The following is a 5,989-nucleotide window of genomic DNA, read 5'->3' as shown; positions in this document are numbered from 1 at the left end:
TCCCTGGGAAGCAGATAAGGTAGAGATTTTGAACGTGGGTAAAAGTACATGGGCCCCATCTTCTAGATGTTAAAAAGGAGTCCAGGCTTCCCTGGTGGCGCAGTGGTTGAGAATCTGCCTGCTAATGCAGGGGACACGGGTTCGAGTCCTGGTCTGGGAAGATCCCACATGCCGCAGAGCGGCTGGGCCCGTGAGCCACAATTACTGAGCCTGCGCGTCTGGAGCCTGTTCTCCGCAACAAGAGAGGCCGTGACAGTGAGAGGCCCGCGCACCGTGATGAAGAGTGGCCCCCGCTTGCCACAACTGGAGAAAGCCCTAGCACAGAAACGAAGACCCAACATAGCAATCAATCAATCAATTAATCAATAAAAATAAATAAATCTTTAAAAAAAAAAAAAAAAAAAGGAGTCCATCACAGTCAACTAATTTTTCTATTTTAAACAGTTTAGAGACTTCCCTGGTGGTCCAGTGGTTAAGACTCCACGCTTCCAATGCAGGTGGCATGGGCTCGATCCCTGGTCAGGGAACTAGGATCCCACATGCTGTGCAGTGCAGCCAATAAATAAATAAATAAATAAATAAATAAATAAATAAATAAATATTTTAAACAACTTTACTGTAATACAATTCACATACCATACAATTCCCCTATTTAAAATGTGCAATTCAATAGTTTTTAGTATATTAACTGAGATTGTGCATAGTCAATTTTAGAACATATATGGTCAATTTCTATGAAGGATGAAAAATGAATATCTTACATAGCATTTGAAATCAGTTCCATTTGTTATCAGTTTTATAATTATTTATTTAAAATGATGTTTCTCAAAGCAAGACAATGGGTTAGTAATACCCTTTAACTCTAGGCCTTCTACTCCTGGACAGGTACAAGGGTTAACTGGTTTCCATCTGCTGGTACACAGAGTTCCCTTTTGGTCATTAGGTGAGAGAGCAGATAACAGAGTCTTTGCCTTAGGACTAGGCTCACATCTGGATTCCTATTGCTGGTGCTGTGTTTTGATCTACCTTAAATTCTGTCAGGAGTTGGGAGAGCTGATGACTTCTTTTTCCTTGGGTCTTTGTCGACTTCCAGATTCCAGCTCACTCCTGACCTCAGGTAACCTACTGACACCTAGGTGTCAACTTACTGCCTTGGCATCCAGGCTGGGGCTCTTGGGCTTGCTGCAGACCTCTTGCTGCACTGGAATCCTCACTCTCTGGGTGCAGATCCTGGGCCCTGACACCTGCTTAGTTCTCTCCCACACACAAGTAGGCCCAGCTGAACAGCTTCATTCTGTTGTCACCTATGCCCTATTTTGAAATAATGAGTGAATCTCTGTGCTTAAGCAGGGCTCTCTTCTCCAAATTAAGATAAAGAAGTCCATATTTCAAAGGTCAAATTCAAGAGTTGTAAGATAGATACTAAGAAAAGGGGATAAACTAGATTGAAAAATAAGCTTTAGTGATTTTTTGGGTACAAAGATACTTAGCACATGTTATTTATAAAATTGAAATATCCAGCAGTGGAGGGTAGTTGAATGAATTATGATAAACCTCCATGATGAAATATTACTCAGCTACTGATATTTATTAAAAGGCTTTAATGATGAGAGTAAATGCTTATAATGTTTGATCAGAAAACTAGGACTTAAATGACATATAAAGAATAATCTCAATTATGTAAATCATACACACAAGGAAATAAGCAAAATGTTATCTCTTGATAGATACTGATTATTTTCTTTTCTATGTTTTTCTATACTTTTTATAATGAGTATGTATTCCCTTTACAATCAGAAAAAGGTACATTAACTTTTAAAAAATAACTTAATGAAGTATACTTTACATATCATAAAATTTACTCATTGCAAGTATACAATTCAATGATTTTTAGTAACTTTACCAAATGGCATAATCATCACCATAACTCTTTTAGAACATTTTCATCACCCTGATAAGACCCTTCATGCCCATTACAGGTAATGCTCCTTTCCATTCTCTGCCCTAAGCAACCACTAATTTATTTTGTCTTTATAAATTTGCCTTCCCTGGACTTGCCATGTAAAAAGAATCATACAATATGTGGTCTTATGTTTGAGTTCTTTCACTTAACATAATGTTTTCAAGGTTCATCCATGTAGCATGTATCAGTTTGTTCCCTTTTCTTGCTCAGTTTTCCGTTGTATAACTGAACCACATTTTGTCTGTTTATTCATCAACTGATGGACATTTAGATTGTTTCCAGTTTGAGGCGATTATGAATAATGCTCCTATGAGCATTCACGCGCAAGTCTTTATGTGGACATATGTTTTCACTTCTCTTGGGTAGATACTTAGGAGTGAAATGTTGGGTCACATGGTAGCTTTATGTTTAACCTTTTGAGAAACTGCCAAACTGTTTTCCAAAGTGGCTACATTAACTTTTATAAACTCCACCCAAGGATTTAAAGTCCACCTTTCAGATTTAGATGTGCACCTGGATCTGGCTCGTCCATCCTCTTCTCAGCTGATCTAGCAGGTGACTGAGGGGATAGTATTATAAAAGTTATAACCATACTTGTATTGCCCCATGACATCGTCTTAGAAATTATTGAAGATTCCTATGCAGCCTCCTTCTTTCCTTAAGCTCCCAGTAAACAATGAACTCTTACCTGGTTTTCTGAGCTATGGAAACTTCTTTACAAAGCATTTGAGAATTCACAAAGGAAGGCTACCTTTTACCCACTTGCCTGGCCCCTTTGGAAGACTTTTATGGTTATCCAATAGGCAGCCTTACCTTGAAAGACTCTGGTTCACTGTAGATAGAATCTAATCATCAAGAATCTAACAAATGTTGATTACATGCCCAACACTCTGTTAGGTGTTATATATTATAAAGAAGAAGTCCTATGTTGTCTTTGCCCTCAAGAAATGTACATCTTGGCTGGGAAGATAAAACTAAACACACATGAAACAGAGAACAACTGAGGGCTCAACAGATTGCGGGTGACAGTAGTGTGGGTTGGGATAATGAACTAGAAAAGTTAGACAGGAAAAGGAGGCAGAGGCTCTGGAAATTATTTTTTTGTTGAGCACTTACTATGTGTCAGGCACTGTTCTAGTTACTGGCGATATAGTGATGAACAAAGTAGACAAAATTCTTGCAGTCAGAGAGTTTACATTTTTAGGAAGACATGACAATAAGCAAAAATAAGTAAAATAGTCTGTTAGATGGCGGCAGTGGAAAAATGAAGCAGGGAAGTGGGATAGGGAGTTGGGTGTACATGTACAAATTAAAAGGGTGGTCAGGGACCATGTCTCTTAGAAAGTTTTATACGTGTGTGTGTATATATATATATATATATATATATATATATATATATACATATATATATATATATAGGGTAGGTGGAAGGAAAGTCAAGTCAAGAGTGTGACAGTTAAGAGGGTGGAGTCAAAATTCCTAAAGTCCAGGAGAGGATTCATGACCATATGTGATGAGTTTCTCTTCAACCTATTCTAGGAACCAAGTTACACACATTTTCCACGACTCCATGCATATATGTCAAACTGAAAACCAGTGTGTCATAAATAGGCATAAGTGGCACACAGACTTGAAGGACTGTCTTTTTCAGGTTTCACAAAGAGGTCACCTGGCCAGTGTGAACTCCCTGCTTTCACTTTAATGGGCAATATCTGCTGGTCCCTCTTCTATTAAAGTGGTCTGGGCTGAGTGAGGACAGGGCTTTCTAAAAGGGAAAGTCAAAGGAACCAAATAAAAGGCAAAAGAGGCAATATCCTGTTTAAGCTAGCACCACAGATATGCTGACTGGGGTGCACCAGTAGTACAAGGGCAACAGGTAAGAAGAGAAAGGACAGGTCTTGCTTAAGAGTACACATTAGGTAGCACAAAACCATCCAGACTGACCTGGCTTTAAATCTCAGCATCCCCACTTAGCAGTGAGATCTTGAACATTTTATTTAGCCTTCATGTGCCTCTGTTTCATTAACTGAAAGGAACCTGGAAAAGAACAGTTGCTGTGAGGATTAAGTGAAAAAATGTACACAAATATCTGGCATAACTTGGCACATAGTAGGTATTAAAATAATTAACTGGTGGAAGTTGTTTTTTTAAAATCCAGAATAAAACATTTGCAGTGTTAAAAATAATAAGAATTAAGCTTTCTGTAGAGCTTATTTAAAAAAAAATCTAACTAGCTTATAGGTCTTGAGAATGGTAGAAGTATCTTAGTAAAAAAAATTTTCATCAAACATCCCACTAGTAAAATGAGTTTTCTCACAATCCCATTCTTTGTGAGACCGAATATGGAATGCAGTAGAACTGGACAGGAATCCCACTCCAAGTTTGCTGACCACCAGATGCATGATGACATTTCCCAAGATATTTGCTGGATTATTTTTTTCTCCAAATAATGAGTCATTATTGTGAGATATTGTTTATTGTAAAACCCTTGTGTTCCTGCCATACATATCAAAACAAAAGGTCACTTTACAGGCACTTTATGTTATAGTCAAGAACAAAAGAGAATAATATATTGTTGTGAAACGTTCTATAGCAGGGTGGACAGTATTTGCTGTGCCTTTTTAATATCAGCTTAAAGTATACACATTGCTAAAAATGGAAGTGGAAGAACATTTAATTGGATCCCATTTATGCAAAAATTATATGCCTTTATATGTACAGATAATTTCTAGAAAGGCAGACAATAATTTGTTGATAGTGATTTATCTAAAGTCAGGATTCTTTTACTTTTCATTATATACCCCTCTGTACTCCCGAGTTTAATTTTTAAACAATGAGCATGTAGTATTTGCAGAATGATTTTCTAAGCCTTATGAAAATGCATACAGAAAAAACTTTACACTTCCAGGTTAAAAGTAGGTATTTATGCCCCAGTTATAATTTTGGGAGAAGGGATAAAAAATTGTCATCTGAAATTGTTTGTCTCTCAAGATAAAAGACAAACATAAAGATAAATAAAACAGATGTGTGTGTATACGCACACACATAATTATGATAATTTCATGTCAGTTACTTACAGCCTAATTCATGTTGAAAACAAGTTCCCACTGAGAATTACCATCAAGCACTCCCAGGGTTACTCCCAGGTCAACGTTGGGGGCTGAGCTGCAGCATTTTCACTAAAATGAGGAAACACAATGGGGCTAAATCCAGAAGAAATTCTTCTGACTCACAGGTGCCAGACACACTTCTCGTTGACAGGGATCACCACCTGGTTGTCCTCCCTAGTTGTCCATCAACTTTGCTGCCTCACCCAATTCTGCTCAACACTTTTCCTTCATTGAGTCAGAATAATGATTCTAAGGGCTGTAACTGTACCATAAGGGGAATGGGTCCCGTCCCTGCACTGGCTAGGTACTTTGCTTTCTATCCTGCACCCTCACCTGATCTCTTAGATATTATGACAGAAAAGCCAAATAACTATTTTTTAGAATATTTATATTAAAATATTTTTTATTGAAGCATAGTTGATTTACAACATTGTGCCAATCTCTGCTGCACAGCAAAGTGACTCAGTTATACACATAGAGACATGCTTTTTAAAATATTCTTTTCCAGTATGGTTTATCCCAGGAGATTAGATATAGTTCCCTGTGCTATGCAACAGGACCTTGTAGTTTATTCATTCTAAACGTAATAGTTTGCATCTACCATCTACCAACCCCAAATTCCCAGTCCACCCCTCTTCCTCCCCTCAAATAACTTCTTAGAACCAAATTTCCCTGCATTTGTGTACAAAGATGGACATTTAACTAATGAAAATTAAAATTTTTCTGGTAAGAAGTCTCTTGATATGGGGGTATAGCAATATGTAACCTAACCTAGAGAATCTAGTCACAAATAGCACTCCTAAAAACCCCTGAATTGTACGGCAGACAAGTCCTAATTAAGGTAAGAATAAGTGTTCAGAGCTTAAGGAAAAACCTTCCAAAATGGGGGAGTCTTAGTGAAGGCATGACAAAATGC

This window comes from Balaenoptera acutorostrata, chromosome 3 (genome assembly GCF_949987535.1).
Source record: "Balaenoptera acutorostrata chromosome 3, mBalAcu1.1, whole genome shotgun sequence".
NCBI lineage: Eukaryota > Metazoa > Chordata > Mammalia > Artiodactyla > Balaenopteridae > Balaenoptera > Balaenoptera acutorostrata.
The sequence above is the reverse complement of the archived record's forward strand: the minus strand, read 5'-3'. Positions refer to the sequence as shown.